We start from the raw sequence: 22089 nt of genomic DNA, 5'->3' as shown, positions 1-22089 counted from the left end.
ATGCATACCACACACTCTCTCGTCACTCCCTCTGACACACACACACACGCCCCAGTGTGGTGGTTCGGTTCTGTCTGAGAGAATTCCTATTCTGACAGGAGCGTTTTTCTCCTGTCTTTTTCCCTTAATGAGCCAGTGAAGCTTCGCTCGTCAGCCCTTTGTCAGCGGGTGGCTGGAGCTTTACAGCCAAATTAAAACCCGATTATGTTTTCATTTCACGCTCTTTTATTGGGCCCGATAATAGAATTTGGTATAGTGGCTTAGGAAGAACAGAGGGAAGGAGATAGAGGGTGTCTTTCTAACCCCCCTCCTTTCTTTTACGCATTCCACTCACTCACCCGCTATCTCTCGCTCTCACTCTCTCACTCACCCGCTATCTCTCGCTCTCACTCTCTCACTCACACTTACTCTCTCTCTCACTCTCAGGCTCACTCTCTCTCTCACTCTCTCTCTCACTCACTCATCATGCACTCTTACACTCATCATGCACTCTTAAAGATGGTGAAGACATAAAAGAACATACGTCCAGACAGTGAGTATGCGCTCACGCCTGATTAAAAAAACATCTAGTCATAGATAAAGACCTACAAGCACATTCATAAATTCATACATGCCTAAAAAACACATGCTCGCACACACCCACCACTGGCACACATGCACACATATGCACACACGTACATACACACACAATTATACTTGTGGCCCCCGGGTGCACTAAGGGCTGTCTTAATTGATTGATTGGACATGAGGAAACAACAGAAGCAATTACAGTTCAAGTCGGAAGTTTACATACACCTTAGCCAACTACATTTAAACTCAGTTTTTCACAATTATTGACATTTAATCCAAGTAAAAATTCCCTATCTCAGGTCAGTTAGGATCACCACTTTATTTTAAGAATGTGAAATGTCAGAATAATAGTAGAGAGAATGATTTATTTCAGCTTTTATTTCTTTCATCACATTCCCAGTGGGTCAGAAGTTTACATTCACTCAATTAGTATTTGGTAGCACTGCCTTTAAATTGTTTAACTTGCTTCACGGTTAGGATGGTGTTCTTCGGCTTGCAAGCATCCCCCTTTTTCCTCCAAACATAACAATGGTCATTATGGCCAAACAGTTCTATTTTTGTTTGATCAGACCAGAGGACATTTCTCCAAAAAGTACGATCTTTGTCCCCATGTGCAGTTGCAAACGGTAATCTGGCTTTTTTTATGGCGGTTTTGGAGCAGTGGCTTCTTCCTTGCTGAGCGGCCTTTCAGATAATGTCGATATAGGACTCGTTTTACTGTGGATATAGATACTTTTGTACCTGTTTCCTCCAGCATTTTCACAAGGTCCTTTGCTGTTGTTCTGGGATTGATTTGCACTTTTCGCACCAAAGTACGTTCATCTCTAAGAGACAGAACGCGTCTCCTTCCTGAACGGTATGACGGCTTGGTGGTCCCATGGTGTTTATACTTGCGTACTATTGTTTGTACAGATGAACATGATACCTTCAGGCGTTTGGAAATTGCTCCCAAAGATGAACCAGACTTGTGGAGGTCTACAGCTTGTTTTTGGAGGTCTTGGCTGATTTCTTTTGATTTTCACAAGATGTTAAGCAAAGAGGCAATGAGTTTGAAGGTAGGCCTTGAAATACATCCACAGGTACACCTCCAATTGACTCAAATGATGTCAATTAGCCTATCAGAAGCTTCTAAAGCCATGACATCATTTTCTGGAATTTTCCATGCTGTTTAAAGGCACAGTCACCTTAGTGTATGTAAACTTCTGACCCACTGGAATTGTGATACAATGAATTATAAGTGAAATAATCTCTCTGTTAACAATTGTTGTAAAAATGACTTGTGTAATGCACAAAGTAGATGTCCGAACCGACTTGCCAAAACTATAGTTGGTTAACAAGACATTTTTGTGGAATGGTTGAAAAACGAGTTTTCATGACTAAGTGTATGTCAACTTCCGACTTCAACTGTGCTTCACCTGGTCAACTCGTTAGTAATCCTCCACCCCATCCTCCTCCCCTTATCAGACAGCCCTCCCTACAGTCTACACATTACCTCTCACTTCTCCACACCTCTCTTTCCTTTCTTCTTTTTCAACCCTTATTTTCCCTGTCCTCACCCAATCTCTCAATTTTCTCTCTCTTTTCTCTCTCTCTCTCTCTCTCTCTCTCTCTCTCTTTCTCTTTCTCTTTTCTCTCTCCCTCTCCCTTTGTCACTCAATTTTTTCTGGCCCATTCCTCCCTCTCTGTCTCTTCCCAATCAAACTCAAGGCTATGACTTTTGGCTTTGGTGCCGTTCTGTATATATACCTTCCCCCACCCCATCACTCCTGTATATATCCCCTCTCCCTTCCCCACCCCATCACTCCTGTATATATCCCCTCTCCCTTCCCCCTCCCCATCACTCCTGTATATATCCCCTCTCCCTTCCCCCTCCCCATCACTCCTTCTGTATATATCCCCTCTCCCTTCCCCCCTCCCCATCACTCCTTCTGTATATATCCCTCTCCCTTCCCCCTCCCCATCACTCCTGTATATATCCCCTCTCCTTCCCCCCTCCCCATCACTCCTGTATATATCCCCTCTCCCTTCCCCCTCCCCATCACTCCTTCTGTATATATCCCCTCTCCCTTCCCCACCCCATCACTCCTGTATATATCCCTCTCCCTTCCCCCTCCCCATCACTCCTTCTGTATATATCCCCTCTCCCTTCCCCCTCCCCATCACTCCTTCTGTATATATCCCCTCTCCCTTCCCCCTCCCCATCACTCCTTCTGTATATCCCCTCTCCCTTCCCCCCTCCCCATCACTCCTTCTGTATATATCCCCTCTCCCTTCCCCCCTCCCCATCACTCCTGTATATATCCCCTCTCCCTTCCCCCTCCCCATCACTCCTGTATATATCCCCTCTCCCTTCCCCCTCCCCATCACTCCTTCTGTATATATCCCCTCTCCCTTCCCCCTCCCCATCACTCCTTCTGTATATATCCCCTCTCCCTTCCCCTCCCCATCACTCCTGTATATATCCCCTCTCCCTTCCCCCTCCCCATCACTCCTGTATATATCCCCTCTCCTTCCCCCTCCCCATCACTCCTGTATATATCCCCTCTCCTTCCCCCCTCCCCATCACTCCTGTATATATCCCCTCTCCTTCCCCCTCCCCATCACTCCTGTATATATCCCCTCTCCCTTCCCCCTCCCCATCACTCCTTCTGTATATATCCCCTCTCCCTTCCCCCACCCCCATCACTCCTGTATATATCCCCTCTCCCTTCCCCCTCCCCATCACTCCTTCTGTATATATCCCCTCTCCTTCCCCCCTCCCCATCACTCCTGTATATATCCCCTCTCCCTTCCCCTCCCCATCACTCCTGTATATATCCCCTCTCCCTTCCCCCTCCCCATCACTCCTGTATATATCCCCTCTCCCTTCCCCTCCCCATCACTCCTGTATATATCCCCTCTCCCTTCCCCCCTCCCCATCACTCCTTCTGTATATATCCCCTCTCCCTTCCCCCCACCCCATCACTCCTGTATATATCCCCTCTCCTTTCCCCTCCCCATCACTCCTTCTGTATATTCCCTCTCCTTCCCCCTCCCCATCACTCCTTCTGTATATATCCCCTCTCCCTTCCCCCTCCCCATCACTCCTGTATATATCCCCTCTCCCTTCCCCCCCCCCATCACTCCTTCTGTATATATCCCCTCTCCCTTCCCCCTCCCCATCACTCCTTCTGTATATATCCCCTCTCCCTTCCCCCACCCCATCACTCCTTCTGTATATATCTCCTCTCCCTTCCCCCTCCCCATCACTCCTTCTGTATATATCCCCTCTCCCTTCCCCCCACCCCATCACTCCTTCTGTATACATCCCCTCTCCCTTCCCCCCTCCCCATCACTCCTGTATATATCTCCTCTCCCTTCCCCCTCCCCATCACTCCTTCTGTATACATCCCCTCTCCCTTCCCCCTCCCCATCACTCCTTCTGTATATATCCCCTCTCCCTTCCCCCCTCCCCATCATTCCTTCTGTATATATCCCCTCTCCTTCCCCCCTCCCCATCACTCCTTCTGTATATATCCCCTCTCCCTTCCCCCTCCCCATCACTCCTTCTGTATATATCCCCTCTCCCTTCCCCCTCCCCATCACTCCTTCTGTATATATCCCCTCTCCCTTCCCCCTCCCCATCACTCCTTCTGTATATATCCCTCTCCCTTCCCCCCACCCCATCACTCCTGTATATATCCCCTCTCCCTTCCCCCTCCCCATCACTCCTGTATATATCCCCTCTCCCTTCCCCCCTCCCCATCACTCTTTCTGTATATATCCCCTCTCCCTTCCCCCTCCCCATCACTCCTTCTGTATATATCCCCTCTCCCTTCCCCCCTCCCCATCACTCCTTCTGTATATATCCCTCTCCCTTCCCCCCTCCCCATCACTCCTGTATATATCCCCTCTCCCTTCCCCCTCCCCATCACTCCTTCTGTATATATCCCTCTCCCTTCCCCCTCCCCATCACTCCTTCTGTATATATCCCCTCTCCCTTCCCCCACCCCATCACTCCTTCTGTATATATCTCCTCTCCCTTCCCCCCTCCCCATCACTCCTTCTGTATATATCCCCTCTCCCTTCCCCCACCCCATCACTCCTTCTGTATACATCCCCTCTCCCTTCCCCCTCCCCATCACTCCTGTATATATCTCCTCTCCCTTCCCCCTCCCCATCACTCCTTCTGTATACATCCCCTCTCCCTTCCCCCTCCCCATCACTCCTTCTGTATATATCCCCTCTCCCTTCCCCCTCCCCATCATTCCTTCTGTATATATCCCCTCTCCCTTCCCCCCTCCCCATCACTCCTTCTGTATATATCCCCTCTCCCTTCCCCCCTCCCCATCACTCCTTCTGTATATATCCCCTCTCCCTTCCCCCACCCCATCACTCCTGTATATATCCCCTCTCCCTTCCCCCTCCCCATCACTCCTTCTGTATATATCCCCTCTCCCTTCCCCCCTCCCCATCACTCCTTCTGTATATATCCCCTCTCCCTTCCCCCACCCCATCACTCCTGTATATATCCCCTCTCCTTCCCCCTCCCCATCACTCCTTCTGTATATATCCCCTCTCCCTTCCCCCCTCCCCATCACTCCTTCTGTATATATCCCCTCTCCCTTCCCCCCTCCCCATCACTCCTTCTGTATATATCCCCTCTCCCTTCCCCCCTCCCCATCATTCCTTCTGTATATATCCCCTCTCCTTCCCCCACCCCATCACTCCTGTATATATCCCCTCTCCTTCCCCCTCCCCATCACTCCTTCTGTATATATCCCCTCTCCTTCCCCCTCCCCATCATTCCTTCTGTATATATCCCCTCTCCCTTCCCCCACCCCATCACTCCTTCTGTATATATCCCCTCTCCCTTCCCCCTCCCCATCACTCCTTCTGTATATATCCCCTCTCCCTTCCCCCCTCCCCATCACTCCTGTATATATCCCCTCTCCCTTCCCCCCTCCCCATCACTCCTTCTGTATATATCCCCTCTCCCTTCCCCACCCCATCACTCCTTCTGTATATATCCCCTCTCCCTTCCCCCCTCCCCATCACTCCTTCTGTATATATCCCCTCTCCCTTCCCCCCTCCCCATCACTCCTGTATATATCCCCTCTCCCTTCCCCCCTCCCCATCACTCCTTCTGTATATATCCCCTCTCCCTTCCCCACCCCATCACTCTTTCTGTATATATCCCCGCTCCCTTCCCCCACCCCATCACTCTTTCTGTATATATCCTCTCTCCCTTCCCCACCCCATCACTCTTTCTGTATATATCCTCTCTCCCTTCCCCACCCCATCACTCTTTCTGTATATATCCTCTCTCCCTTCCCCCCTCCCCATCACTCCTTCTGTATATATCCCCTCTCCCTTCCCCACCCCATCACTCTTTCTGTATATATCCCCTCTCCCTTCCCCACCCCATCACTCCTTCTGTATATATCCCCTCTCCCTTCCCCCTCCCCATCACTCCTTCTGTATATATCCCCTCTCCCTTCCCCCCTCCCCATCACTCCTGTATATATCCCCTCTCCCTTCCCCCCTCCCCATCACTCCTTCTGTATATATCCCCTCTCCCTTCCCCACCCCATCACTCTTTCTGTATATATCCCCGCTCCCTTCCCCCACCCCATCACTCTTTCTGTATATATCCTCTCTCCCTTCCCCACCCCATCACTCCTTCTGTATATATCCCCTCTCCCTTCCCCACCCCATCACTCCTTCTGTATACATCCCCTCTCCCTTCCCCCACCCCATCACTCCTTCTGTATATATCTCCTCTCCCTTCCCCCCTCCCCATCACTCCTTCTGTATATATCCCCTCTCCCTTCCCCACCCCATCACTCCTTCTGTATATATCCCCTCTCCCTTCCCCCTCCCCATCACTCCTTCTGTATATATCCCCTCTCCCTTCCCCCCTCCCCATCACTCCTTCTGTATATATCCCCTCTCCCTTCCCCCCTCCCCATCACTCCTGTATATATCTCCTCTCCCTTCCCCCCTCCCCATCACTCCTTCTGTATATATCCCCTCTCCCTTCCCCCTCCCCATCATTCCTTCTGTATATATCTCCTCTCCCTTCCCCCCTCCCCATCACTCCTTCTGTATATATCCCCTCTCCCTTCCCCACCCCATCACTCCTTCTGTATATATCCCCTCTCCCTTCCCCCACCCCATCACTCCTTCTGTATATATCCCCTCTCCCTTCCCCCCTCCCCATCACTCTTTCTGTATATATCCCCTCTCCCTTCCCCCACCCCATCACTCCTTCTGTATATATCCCCTCTCCCTTCCCCCTCCCCATCACTCTTTCTGTATATATCCCCTCTCCCTTCCCCACCCCATCACTCCTTCTGTATATATCCCCTCTCCCTTCCCCACCCCATCACTCCTTCTGTATACATCCCCTCTCCCTTCCCCCACCCCATCACTCTTTCTGTATATATCCCCTCTCCCTTCCCCCACCCCATCACTCCTTCTGTATATATCCCCTCTCCCTTCCCCCTTCCCATCACTCTTTCTGTATATATCCCCTCTCCCTTCCCCCACCCCATCACTCCTTCTGTATATATCCCCTCTCCCTTCCCCACCCCATCACTCCTTCTGCATATATCCCCTCTCCCTTCCCCCACCCCATCACTCTTTCTGTATATATCTCCTCTCCCTTCCCCCTTCCCCATCACTCTTTCTGTATATATCCCCTCTCCCTTCCCCACCCCATCACTCCTGTATATATCCCTTCTCCCTTCCCCCACTCCATCACTCCTTCTGTATATATCCCCTCTCCCTTCCCCTTCCCCCTCACTCTTTCTGTATATATCCCTTCCCCCTCCCCCTCACTCCTTCTGTATATATCCCCTCTCCCTTCCCCCTCCCCCTCACTCTTTTTGTATATATCCCCTCTCCCTTCCCCCACCCCATCACTCTTTCTGTATATATCCCCTCTCCCTTCCCCCTCCCCTTTTTGTATATATCCCCTCTCCCTTCCCCCACCCCATCACTCTTTCTGTATATATCCCCTCTCCCTTCCCCCACCCCATCACTCTTTCTGTATATATCCCCTCTCCCTTCCCCCACCCCATCACTCTTTCTGTATATATCCCCTCTCCCTTCCCCCACCCCATCACTCTTTCTGTATATATCCCCTCTCCCTTCCCCCACCCCATCACTCTTTCTGTATATATCCTCTCTCCCTTCCCCCACCCCATCACTCTTTCTGTATATATCCTCTCTCCCTTCCCCACCCCATCACTCTTTCTGTATATATCCCCTCTCCCTTCCCCCACCCCATCACTCTTTCTGTATATATCCCCTCTCCCTTCCCCCACCCCATCACTCTTTCTGTATATATCCCCTCTCCCTTCCCCCTTCCCATCACTCTTTCTGTATATATCCCCTCTCCCTTCCCCCACCCCATCACTCTTTCTGTATATATCCCCTCTCCCTTCCCCCTCCCCCTTTTTGTATATATCCCCTCTCCCTTCCCCCCTCACTCTTTCTGTATATATCCCCTCTCCCTTCCCCCCTCACTCTTTCTGTATATATCCCCCCTCACTCTTTCTATATATATCCCCTTCACCCTCCCCCTCATTCTTTCTGCATATATCCCCCCTCCCCCTCACTCTTTCTGTTTATATCCCCTCCCCATCCCCTTCCCTCTCACTCTTGCTCTCACCGTCAGTCAATCATCCATACCCTTCTAACCCGCCCCTCCCCCCTCTATCCCGCTGCCACCATTACACTTTAATTACGATAAATAAAAATTACGAGCCGGAACACCAAGTCGCAAGCAGGTGGCTTTAATTGCCTTGTGTTTTAATTCCAGTCAGAGGAGGGAGTTTCATAAGAGACAGTGAGAGAGGGAGAGATGGAGAGAGGGAGAAAGAGAGAGGAAGAGAGGGATGAGAGGGTAGGGAGAGAGAGAGAGAGAGAGTGTGTGACTTTCAGATGACCTCCTTAATCAATCGACAGCCAATAGCGTGAAGTAGACTGCGTTTTTCACCCCTCCTGCACACACACAACACCTCCTCCATTCCACCCATCCCATCCCTCTTTCCATCCCTATCTCCATCCCTCTCTCCATCCCTCTCTCCATCCCTCTCTCCATCCCTCTCTCTATCTCATAAATGTTCATCCAACTCTGTTTGTGTACACCGTGGATGTTGTTGATGCTTAGAATATGACAACGGAAGATTGGGTGTGGAATTCCCAGTATTAGTCAATCAATCTGTTCCCTAAGCCTAGCTACAAAACCCTTATAGGGTGAGAGTCCTAGATACAGCTCTTGGCTGTTGTTGCTTCTTAACATAAGTCATTATAACATTTGCTAATTGGCATATGTCAGTCTCTGGTACAGAGTGTAATAAAACAGAAAGCTAGCTAGGGGACAACCAAGTGCCCTTAGACCTGTGTCTATTAAAGAGGAAGAAAAAGAGAAGACACACCCCCACCCTCCCGCTTCCCTCTGTGCATTTATAATGAGTATGATTTATAGACCCTCCCACAGCCAGGGTTACCACAGTAAACACTCAGAGATATTAAAATGGAGGCCCTGCCGCCGCCCACTTTCAAATCTAAACTGCTGGGAGAGGAGGATGAGATGCCAAAATAACAGCACTGAATAGTTACCATCATCCAAACCAGACTGAATGCCATTACTGTAAATACAAACACTAACCACGCCCTGATGGTTGGCGATTCCTTGGTTACAATCTATCTGAACCTATACTCCTAACCAAACCACATCCACTCTTCCTCTCTCCACTAATGGTGTATATGTATTCATGTCCTTTGCGGTAAATGGTAAATATGGATTAGGGTTGGAGTGAGGGTAAGTGGTGGGGAGGTGCAGTGATACTGACAGAGACAGAACTGTAACTGACAGTGGCATCTGATCAAGTGCTCCATATAGGATGACATCACACTGTTAGGGCGTGTTTGAGAGAGTGGGGAGGAGGGCGGTTGTCAGCGAGGCCTGAGCTCAGAATATCAATGAGAGAGGACAGCACTAACTCGTAGGCACTGAATCTCACCCGTCTCTCTCCCAGTCTCCTCCCCGCCCCTCCTTCCTCCATCTCTCCCTGCCCTCCTTCTCTCCCTCCCTCCCTCCTCCCTCCCTATCTATAACTCCTCCCCTCGCTGGCTTTTATCATCAGGCCTGACTCCTGTCCTCTCTCCTGTTATCCCTGTCTCCTGTTATCCCTGTCTCCTGTTATCCCTGTCTCCTGTTATCCCTCTCTCCTGTTATCCCTCTCTCCTGTTATCCCTCTCTCCTGTTATCCCTCTCTCCTGTTATCCCTCTCTCCTGTTATCCCTGTCTCCTGTTATCCCTGTCTCCTGTTATCCCTCTCTCCTGTTATCCCTCTCTCCTGTTATCCCTGTCTCCTGTTATCCCTGTCTCCTGTTATCCCTGTCTCCTGTTATCCCTGTCTCCTGTTATCCCTCTCTCCTGTTATCCCTCTCTCCTGTTATCCCTCTCTCCTGTTATCCCTGTCTCCTGTTATCCCTCTCTCCTGTTATCCCTCTCTCCTGTTATCCCTGTCTCCTGTTATCCCTCTCTCCTGTTATCCCTCTCTCCTGTTATCCCTCTCTCCTGTTATCCCTGTCTCCTGTTATCCCTCTCTCCTGTTATCCCTCTCTCCTGTTATCCCTGTCTCCTGTTATCCCTCTCTCCTGTTATCCCTGTCTCCTGTTATCCCTCTCTCCTGTTATCCCTCTCTCCTGTTATCCCTCTCTCCTGTTATCCCTGTCTCCTGTTATCCCTGTCTCCTGTTATCCCTCTCTCCTGTTATCCCTCTCTCCTGTTATCCCTGTCTCCTGTTATCCCTCTCTCCTGTTATCCCTCTCTCCTGTTATCCCTCTCTCCTGTTATCTCTCTCTCAGAATCTGCCTCAGGTGTATCCAGTTCTCTTTCTCTCTCCCACAGTCTCCGCTCCTCAAATGGTTGGTGGATGGTGTACTTACAGTGACTTCAGAAAGTATTTATACCCCTTGACTGATTTTTAAATGTTTTGTGTTACAGCCTGAATTTAAAATTGATTAAATAGATGTTTTTCTCTCCCATTTACACACAATAACCCATAACGACAATGTAAAAACATGTTTTTACAAAATGTTGCAAATTCATTGAAAATGAAATACAGAAATATACAGTGAGGGAAAAAAGTATTTGATCCCCTGCTGATTTTGTACGTTTGCCCACTGACAAAGAAATGATCAGCCTATAATTTTAATGGTAGGTTTATTTGAACAGTGAGACAGAATAACAACAAAAAAATCCAGAAAAACGCATGTCAAAAATGTTATAAAATGATTTGCATTTTAATGAGGGAAATAAGTATTTGACCCCTCTGCAAAACATGACTCAGTACTTGGTGGCAAAACCCTTGTTGGCAATCACAGAGGTCAGACGTTTCTTGTAGTTGGCCACCAGGTTTGCACACATCTCAGGAGGGATTTTGTCCCACTCCTCTTTGCAGATCTTCTCCAAGTCATTAAGGTTTCGAGGCTGACGTTTGGCAACTCGAACCTTCAGCTCCCTCCACAGATTCTATGGGATTAAGGTCTGGAGACTGGCTAGGCCACTCCAGGACCTTAATGTGCTTCTTCTTGAGCCACTCCTTTGTTGCCTTGGCCGTGTGTTTTGGGACATTGTCATGCTGGAATACCCATCCACGACCCATTTTCAATGCCCTGGCTGAGGGAAGGAGGTTCTCACCCAAGATTTGACGGTACATGGCCCCGTCCATCGTCCCTTTGATGCGGTGAAGTTGTCCTGTCCCCTTAACAGAAAAACACCCCCAAAGCATAATGTTTTCACCTCCATGTTTGACGGTGGGGATGGTATTCTTGGGGTCATAGGCAGCATTCCTCCTCCTCCAAACACGGCGAGTTGAGTTGATGCCAAAGAGCTCCATTTTGGTCTCATCTGACGACAACACTTTCACCCAGTTGTCCTCTGAATCATTCAGATGTTCATTGGCAAACTTCAGACGGGCATGTATATGTGCTTTCTTGAGCAGGGGGACCTTGTGGGCGCTGCAGGATTTCAGTCCTTCACGGCATAGTGTTACCAATTGTTTTCTTGGTGACTATGGTCCCAGCTGCCTTGAGATCATTGACAAGATCCTCCCGTGTAGTTCTGGGCTGATTCCTCACCGTTCTCATGATCATTGCAACTCCACGAGGTGAGATCTTGCATGGAGCCCCAGGCCGAGGGAGATTGACAGTTCTTTTGTGTTTCTTCCATTTGCGAATAATCGCACCAACTGTCGTCACCTTCTCACCAAGCTGCTTGGCGATGGTCTTGTAGCCCATTCCAGCCTTGTGTAGGTCTACAACCTTGTCCCTGACATCCTTGGAAAGCTTTTTGGTCTTGGCCATGGTGGAGAGTTTGGAATCTGATTGATTGATTGCTTCTGTGGACAGGTGTCTTTTATACAGGTAACAAGCTGAGATTAGGAGCACTCCCTTTAAGAGTGTGCTCCTAGTCTCAGCTCGTTACCTGTATAAAAGACACCTGGGAGCCAGAAATCTTTCTGATTGAGAGGGGGTCAAATACTTATTTCCCTCATTAAAATGCAAATCAATTTATAACATTTTTGACATGCGTTTTTCAGAATTTTTTTGTTGTTATTCTGTCTCTCACTGTTCAAATAAACCTACCATTAAAATTATAGACTGATCATTTCTTTGTCAGTGGGCAAACGTACAAAATTAGCAGGGGATCAGATACTTTTTTCCCTCACTGTAATTTATATAAGTATTCACACCCCCTTTGCTACGACACTCCAAATTGAGCTCAGGTGCATCCTATTTCCTTTTATCATCCTTGAAATGCCATTACAACGTGATTGGAGTCCACCTGTGGACAATTTAATTGTTTGGACATGATTTAGAAAGAAACACATCTGTCTATATAAGGTCCCACAGTTGACAGCTCATGTCAGAGCAGAAACTATACCATGAAGTCCAAGGAACTGTCTGTAGATCTTCGAGATATCTGTGGAAGGGTATGAAACTATTTCTAGAGTGTTGAATGTTTCCAAGAGCACAGTGGTCTCCATCATTGGGAAATTGAAAAAATGTGGAACTACGCAGACTCTGCCTAGAGCTGGCCGTCTGACCAAACTGTGCAACCAGGCAAGAAGGACCTTGGTCAGGGAGGTGACCAAGAACCCATTAACCACTCTGACAGAACTACAGAGTTCCTTGGTTGAGATGGGAGAACCTGCCAGAAGGACAACAGTCTCTACAGGACCTCACCAATCTGGGCTTTATGGAAAAGTGGCCACACAGAAGCCACTCCTGAGAAAAAGCATATGACCGCACGGCTGGAGTTTGCAAAAATGCACGTGAAAGTCTCTGAGAACATAAGGCAAAATATTCTGTGGTCTGAGGAGACAAACATTTTACTTTTTGGGCTGAATGCAAATGGCTATAACTGGAGAAAATCAGGCACAGCTCATCACCCGTCTAACACGATCCTTACCGTGAAGCATGGGGGTGGCAGCATCATACTATGGGGATGCTGGTAAGGGAACTGGGAGACTGGTAAGGATGGAGCGAATACAGGCAAATCCTTTTTATTTAATTTATTTTAACCTTTATTTAATTAGTCAAGTCAGTTAAGAACAAATTCTTATTTACAATGACGGCCTACCAAAAGGAAAAAGGTATCTGGGATCAAAACTAAAAATAAATAAAATATAAGACAAAACACACATCATGACAAGAGAGACAACACAACAAGAGATATCCAAGACAACAACACAGAAACATCACAACATCATGGTAGCAGCACAAAACATGGTACAAACACCATTGGGCACTGACAACAGCACAAAGGGCAAGAAGGTAGAGACAACAACACATCATGCAAAGCAGCCACAACTGTCAGTAAGAGTGTCCATGATTGAGTCTTTGAATGAAGAGATTGAGATAAAACGGTCCAGTTTGAGTACTTGTTGCAGCTCATTCCAGTCAATAGCAGCAGCGTACTGAAAAGATGATCCTTGATGAGAACCTGCTTCAGGGTGCAAATGACCTTAGATTGGGGGTGAAGATATACATTCCAACAGGACAATGACCCCAAGCATACAGCCAAAGCAATGCTGGAATGGCTTCAGACAAAGAATGTGACAGTGCTTGAGTGGCCCAGCCCAAGCCCAGACTTGAATCCCATTGAAAATCTGTGTAAAGATTTTAAGATTTCTGTTCACTGCCATTCCCCATCTAACTTAATAGAGCTTGAGAAAACATGCAAGAAAGAATGAGAAAACATACCCAAATCCAGATGTGCAAAGCTGATGCAGACGACTCAATGCTGTAATCGCCACCAAAGGTGCTCCTACAAAGTATTGACTCAGGGGTGTGAATACTTATGTTAGAGATATTTCTGTATTTTTTTACTTTTATTAAACGTTTAATACATACAATATACTTGCAGTGTAGCCGCTCAACTACTACATCACATTAGTCCTCTAACAGCCTCCCATCCAGAGCGACACACAGAAGCAACCAGGGTCAACGCCCTGCTCAAGGGCACGTCGACAGATCTCCCACAAGGTCAGAAATGGGGACCCAAACCAGCGATCCATCAGCCACCTGCCCTAGTTCCCAACCGCCAGCACTCCAAGATCTCCCCCACAGTTCCCCAAGAGATGCCCCTCAGCCATCCGAGCCCCCCCACAGTCCCCCCCTCAGAAAAATACAAATAAATAATAATAAAAAAATACAATTATTCCATTCCCCACCCCCGCACCAACAACCAACAAAATGAAAAAAAGAGAAAGACAAAGGAAAACAACAATGCAAAAAACAACAAGGACATCAAGGACAACAAAAATCATAACAGCAAGGCCAACTGAATATGTTTGAGTGCATATTTACCTGTGTGTGCATTTGAATGAGAGTGTGTGTATATGCATGTGTACAAACACCTGCACGGTATCAGCCACAGGCAACCCGGCATTAGCTGCAAAAACACTGCCCCTCAGTGCCATTGAAACTTACTTTTTGTTATGTTTAATTTTGACTTTATTTTTATATACTGTTATCTTTGACCATCATTCTATCCCCCGCCCAGCAACTCCACTCCCACTTGTCTCCAATTACACCTGGCTACCCCTACCCCGGTAAACAGCTCTGGACCCCCCATAGCAACTTGCCCAAGCCTTCTCCATTTCGACACTCTAGACCCAAACTGTTACAGACCTATATCTATCCTACCCTGCCTTTCTAAAGTCTTCGAAAGACAAGTTAACAAACTGATCACCGACCATTTCGAATCCCACCGTACCTTCTCTGCTATGCAATCTGGTTTTCAGAGCTGGTCATGGGTGCAGCTCAGCCACGCTCAAGGTCCTAAATGACATCATAACCGCCATCGATAAAAGACAATACTGTGCAGCTGTCTTCATCGACCTGGCCAAGGCTTTCGACTCTGTCAATCACCGCATTCTTATCGGCAGACTCAACAGCCTTGGTTTCTCAAATGACTGCCTCGCCTGGTTCACCAGCTACTTCTCAGATAGAGTTCAGTGTGTCAAATTGTTGGGCCTGTTGTCCGGACCTCTGGCAGTCTCTATGGGGGTGCCACAGGGTTCAATTCTCGGGCCGACTCTTTTCTCTGTATACATCAATGATGTCGCTCTTGCTGCTGCTGATTCTCTGATCCACCTCTACGCAGACGACACCATTCTGTATACTTCTGACCCTTCTTTGGACACTGTGTTAACTAACCTCCAGACGAGCTTCAATGCCATACAACTCTCCTTCCGTGGCCTCCAACTGCTCTTAAATGCAAGTAAAACTAAATGCATGCTCTATAAACGATCGCTGCCCGCACCTGCCCGCCCATCCAGCATTACTACTCTGGACTGTTCTGACTTAGAATATGTGGACAACTACAAATACATAGGTGTCTGGTTAGACTGTAAACTCTCCTTCCAGACTCACATTATGCATCTCCAATCCAAAACTAAAACTAGAATCGGCTTCCTATTTCGCAACAAAGCATCCTTCACTCATGCTGATAAACATACCCTCGTAAAACTGACTATCCTACCGATCCTTGACTTGGGCGATGTCATTTACAAAATAGCAGTGCCATCCATTTTGTCACCAAAACCCCATATACTACCCATCACTTTTACCTGTATGCTCTCGTTGGCTGGAACTCGCTTCATATTCGTCGCCAAACGCACTGGCTCCAGGTCATCTATAAGTCTTTTCTAGGTAAAGCTCCGCCTTATCTCAGCTCACTGGTCACCATAGCAGCACCAACCCGTAGCACGTGCTCCAGCAGGTATATTTCACTGGTCATCCCCAAAACCAACTCCTCAATTGGCCGCCTTTCCTTCCAGTTCTCTGCTGCCAATGACTAGAACGGATTGCAAAAATCACTGAAGCTGGAATCTTACAGTTGAAGTCGGAAGTTTACATACAATTATTGGAGTCATTAAAACTCGTTTTTCAACCACTCCACAAATTTCTTCTTAACAAACAATTGTTTTGGCAAGTCGGTTAGGACATCTACTTTGTACATGACAAAAGTAATTTTTCCAACAATTGTTTACCGACAGATTATTTCACTTATAATTCACTGTATCACAATTCCAGTGGGTCAGAAGTTTAAATACACTAAGTTGACAGCTTGGAAAATTCCAGAAATGATGTCATGGCTTTACAGGCTTCTGATAGGCTAATTGACATCATTTCAGTCAATTGGAGGAGTACCTGTGGATGTATTTCAAGGCTCTTTGCTTGACATCATGGGAAAATCAAAAGAAATCAGCCCAGACCTCCGAAAATAAATTGTAGACCTCCACAAGTCTGGTTCATCCTTGGGAGCAATTTCCAAACGCCTGAAGGTACCACGTTCATCTGTACAAACAATAGTACGCAAGTATAAACACCATGGGACCACCAAGCCGTCATACCGCTCAGGAAGGAGACACGTTCTGTCTCCTAGAGATGAACGTACTTTGGTGCGAAAAGTGAAAATCAAAAAGTGCAGAACAACAGCAAAGGACCTTGTGAAGATGTTGGAGGAAACAGGTACAAAATTATCTATTTCCACAGTAAAACGAGTCCTATATCGACGTAACCTGAAAGGCTGCTCAGCAAGGAAGAAGCCACTGCTCCAAAACCGCCATAACAAAGCCAGACTACGGTTTGCAACTGCACATGGGGACAAAAATCGTACTTTTTGGAGAAATATCCTCTGGGTTGATGAAACAAAAATAGAACTGTTTGGCCACAATAACTATCGTTATGATTGGAGGAAAAAGGGGGAGGCTTGCAAGCCGAAGAACACATCCCAACCTTGAAGCACGGGGGCGGCAGCATCATGTTGTGGGGGTGCTTTGCTGCAGGAGGGACTGGTGCACTTCACAAAGTAGATGGCATCATGAGGATGGAAAATTATGTGGATATATTGAAGCAACATCTCAAGGCATCAGTCAGGAAGTTAAAGCTTGGTCGCAAATGGGTCTTCCAAATGGACAATGACCCCCAAGCATACTTCCAAAGTTGTGGCAAAATGGCTTAAGGACAACAAAGTCAAGGTATTGGAGTGGCCATCACAAAGCCCTGACCTCAATCCCATAGAAAATGTGTGGGCAGAGCTGAAAAAGTGTGAGCGAGCAAGGAGGCCTACAAACCTGACTCAGTTACACCAGCTCTGTCAGGAGGAATGGGACAAAATTCACCCAACTTATTGTGGGAAGCTTGTGGAAGGCTAGCCGAAACATTTGACCCAAGTTAAACAATTTAAAGGCAATGCTACCAAATACTAATTGAGTGTATGTAAACTTCTGACCCACTGGGAATGTGATGAAAGAAATAAAAGCTGATATAAATCATTCTCTCCACCATTATTCTGACATTTCACATTCTTAAAATAAAGTGGTGATCCTAACTGACCTAAAACAGGGAATTTTTACTAGGATTAAATGTCAGGAATTGTGAAAAACTGAGTTTAAATGTATTTGGCTAAGGTGTATGTAAACTTCTGACTTTAACTCTAGATTAATGAGCCAAATCTCTTTTTCGTCCGCTTTCATATTCAAAAAGATCTACCTTCCTTGCAAATCATTCTTGACTATTTGCACATTCAGTTTGAAATTTTTGTTTATTAATAATATCATCACACCTTTTGAGTTCCTTTGTCCATGACAGAAAATTATTTCACCACCCCATTCCTTTTTCCACACAACTTCATCTAAGGATGTAGAGTGAGTTTCCTGTAAACAGTATATGTTACATTCCTTATATTTTAGCCACGTAAAGACTGATCTTCTTTTTTCATAATCTGCTAAACCGTTACAATTATAACTGACTATACTTATTTCACCCCTTACCATAACTAGATACTATTCTCAGGCTAAATTTACTGTAATTTGAGCTTGTAAAGTTACTGCCATAAGAGGTATAATGAAGGTCAAAATTTTAGATTTCAAATGTCTGAAATTTAGAATTCAAGAAACAGGTTCTAGTAATATTTGTTTTATTCCGTTGCCTGTTTGCCTGTGAGCTAAGGCCACAAATGTCAGAAAATTGGGTCAAGAAATTATGTGTTGTAAATCTGAGTAGGTTGATGTGTATGATATTGGATGTAATTTAGTGAGAGTGTGGATGATGTCTGGGTTAGAGTAAGACCATAATGTGTGATGTCTAAATAAATAATAACCCAGCCAATTTGCATGGTTGAGTGTCTATGTGTGTAACGTGAAGTGAGTATAGCCTTAGTATTCAGGATGATAATTGTAATCCATACCGTATCACCATCATAGTTGCATCATAATTACCTTTTACATCATTTTCATAGAAAAAACACCTCCCAGCAGTTCCATAGCAATTGACGTTTCATATGATCATGAAAGAGACCTTTCATTACTATAGAGACGGCTTCACTACAGTACAAATGTATCCCATACAATATGTTATTATTCCACCACGGCCCTGTTCTGACATTTTTCCCTTGCTTGTTGTAAACATAGATACACATGTAGGCAAAGATATAGAAAAGATAGACAAACAAAAAACATATTCAATTATAGAAAAGTTCTCGACAATAGGGAGAGAGGGAGAGAAGATAAGAGAGCGAAAGAGAGCGTGAGAGAAGATGGAGATCAAGTGTGTATGTGTATGTATAAGTCTGTATGTGTAAGTGAGCATGTAATTGAGTGTGTGTTCATATCAACTTCATAGTGTTCACATATTTTTACTGTTTTCATACCCTGCCTTCACCGTAGAATCTAGTACAGCCATGGTGTTATGGAGCTGTCTCGGAAGAGCTGTCCATCTATAAAGAGTTTGTCCACAATGAGAAAGGCACGCTTACCCCTCTCCCTCTGTTGCCTCTGTACAGGATACAGTCTCTTGCGACATTCGTTTATCTCCCGTGGAAATTGGTAATTGAGACCGAATTTGGTCCATTTTAGCTCCCTTCCTCTGCTTTTGATCAGCTCCTTTTGTTGGTAGTGTTCAAATTTTGCGATGATAGGTCAGGGACCTTTGGTCTTGTCGCTCCGAGTCTGTGTAGTCGGTGAAAAGTCACCTTGTTTACAGTCTCTAGAGGAAGTTTCAAGGCGGATTGCATTAATTCTCTGATCGCCCCCTCTGGATTATTGGATGCGTCCTCAGGAATCCCAGAAAAAAATATATTTTCACACATGCCACGGCTTTGTATGTCTAGTAGCAACTCCCTCATAATCCTGTTTTCCCTGAGTAGACAATCCATGTTGGAATCGAGGGTTTGGTTTTATTTAAGAGCCTCCGTCTTCAAGTAAACAATAGTTTTTCATTGGACCTTAGAGAGACATTCTTTCCAGAGCGCATCAGTTTTAGGTTATTTGTATCACTCCCTTCAACGCTGTGTGTGTATGTTTGCACGTTCATGTGTGTTTAAAGTCTTGAGAAAGTGTTAATTAAGCATTTAATGAACGCTAAAACTATGAATCATTTGAGTGGTTGCAGAGGTTTTTTTAGGTTCCCCAGCTTGTTTGTCGTTGTTTGCAGGAGGTGAAAATGATTCTTCAGAAGTCTGGAATTCTCTGTTATGGCTTGGCAAGGAGTAAGAACCAAGCAGGGCCAGAGATGGTCCTGGGGAACAGACTGCCACTGCAGCCTTAAAGAGGGGGGAAGAGAGGAAGATAACTTGCCAAGTTCTGTATATCACCATCAGTTCCTTTTAATGTTTATCAATCACATCCATGTCTCAGATGTCTGGTTGGAGGATGCAAATGACACATGCAAACTGTAGTCTCTCTCCCCATACACAGGGGATGTCTTTCCTACAGCCTCCAGCTGAGAGGAAGATCCTGTTGGTTGGTGGGAGGTCAGGAATATTACATTTTTTTAACCTTTGTTTAACAAGTAGAGTCAGCTAATAGCAAATTCTTATTTACAATGACAGCCTAGGAACAATGCCTTGTTCAGGGGCACAACCCTTCGGTCACTGGCCCAACGCTCCAACCACTAGGCTACCTGCCAGCTACCTACTTCACTTCCTATTAGTCTGGCTTAGTCAGGGGGAGCATGAGGCAGCAGGGCGGAGGCAGGGTCAGTTGCTGCTGAGTGAACAGACACAGAAAACACATCCTTTCTGTTATCTCCTCAACCTTTTGGCCCTCTTTCTCATGTTAAATCACCTGCCTTTAATCCCACTATCACCCCTCTCCCCCAAACCATACAGATGTTGTTTCTAATTTGGGGGGGATAGTCACATCATTCTAAACTGGAAACAGACTTTAGCTTTGAAATATCGAAACTCTTCACGTTGGATGTCATTTTCCATTTTAATTTGTTTTAATTACATTCTGAGGCAACATTTGCAAGGGGCCCTGGACCTGAATGAACCAGTAGCCTACTTAATTCATTTTTTAGAAGCTCAAACACAGACTAAAAGTTATGGCTCAAAAACGTTTCTATGTTTGTCCTGTAGTGGTTGTATGGCTGAGGTTAACACGGCGTGGGCTTCCTCCTTCGTGGCACTGGCGGCAGGTGCACCATAATTAAACTCGGATGAATAAAAGTCCCAGGGTACCCGCGCGCGCCACTCACCCGAAAGCCCCTCGTCAAAAACACTAATCGATCGTGGCTCATCTGTTTTCACCGTCCGTTTCCTGAGCGAGAACCCCCCCCTCCTCCTCCTCTTTATAATGATAATGACTGAGGCTGGGTGTCGCAGTGTAATTTCGCGGAGTGCTCAGTCCCCTTGGACGTTACACCTGAGCGAGCAGACCAGACAGGTCTACTGTGGACCGGCTCAGTGTCTGCTGCTTCTCACCTGTGTTTACCTTTCCATTTCCCTCAGAGCTAGGTTAGGCTACTGGCAGTAGCTTGGTAACACATAACGCTAATGATCTCTCCACACTGACGGTGTGTTTAAAGTGAAAACTGTCGATATATGGCTATAGATAATCTGGACTCAAGTAATTTGACACAGACGTCACCCCATCCGAAATGTTTTCCTTTTCTTTGGGTGAGGGCTGATGGTCAGCAAATGGTTAGTATATCCAGTCACTGGGAGGCATGGAGAGCAAATGGTTAGTATATCCAGTCACTGGGAGGCATGGAGAGCAAATGGTTAGTATATCCAGTCACTGGGAGGCATGGAGAGCAAATGGTTAGTTTATCCAGTCACTGAGAGGCACGGAGAGCAAATGGTTAGTATATCCAGTCACTGGGAGGCATGGAGAGCAAATGGTTAGTATATCCAGTCACTGGGAGGCATGGAGAGCAAATGGTTAGTTTATCCAGTCACTGAGAGGCACGGAGAGCAAATGGTTAGTATATCCAGTCACTGGGAGGCATGGAGAGCAAATGGTTAGTATATCCAGTCACTGGGAGGCATGGAGAGCAAATGGTTAGTATATCCAGTCACTGAGAGGCACGGAGAGCAAATGGTTAGTATATCCAGTCACTGGGAGGCACGGAGAGCAAATGGTTAGTATATCCAGTCACTGGGAGGCACGGAGAGCAAATGGTTAGTATATCCAGTCACTGGGAGGCATGGAGAGCAAATGGTTAGTATATCCAGTCACTGGGAGGCATGGAGAGCAAATGGTTAGTATATCCAGTCACTGGGAGGCACGGAGAGCAAATGGTTAGTATATCCAGTCACTGGGAGGCATGGAGAGCAAATGGTTAGTATATCCAGTCACTGAGAGGCACGGAGAGCAAATGGTTAGTATATCCAGTCACTGGGAGGCATGGAGAGCAAATGGTTAGTATATCCAGTCACTGGGAGGCACGGAGAGCAAATGGTTAGTATATCCAGTCACTGGGAGGCATGGAGAGCAAATGGTTAGTATATCCAGTCACTGGGAGGCATGGAGAGCAAATGGTTAGTATATCCAGTCACTGGGAGGCACGGAGAGCAAATGGTTAGTATATCCAGTCACTGGGAGGCATGGAGAGCAAATGGTTAGTATATCCAGTCACTGAGAGGCACGGAGAGCAAATGGTTAGTATATCCAGTCACTGGGAGGCATGGAGAGCAAATGGTTAGTATATCCAGTCACTGGGAGG

Source organism: Salmo salar, chromosome ssa20 (assembly GCF_905237065.1).
Source record: "Salmo salar chromosome ssa20, Ssal_v3.1, whole genome shotgun sequence".
In the NCBI taxonomy this organism is placed as follows: Eukaryota; Metazoa; Chordata; class Actinopteri; order Salmoniformes; family Salmonidae; genus Salmo; species Salmo salar.
The sequence above is the reverse complement of the archived record's forward strand: the minus strand, read 5'-3'. Positions refer to the sequence as shown.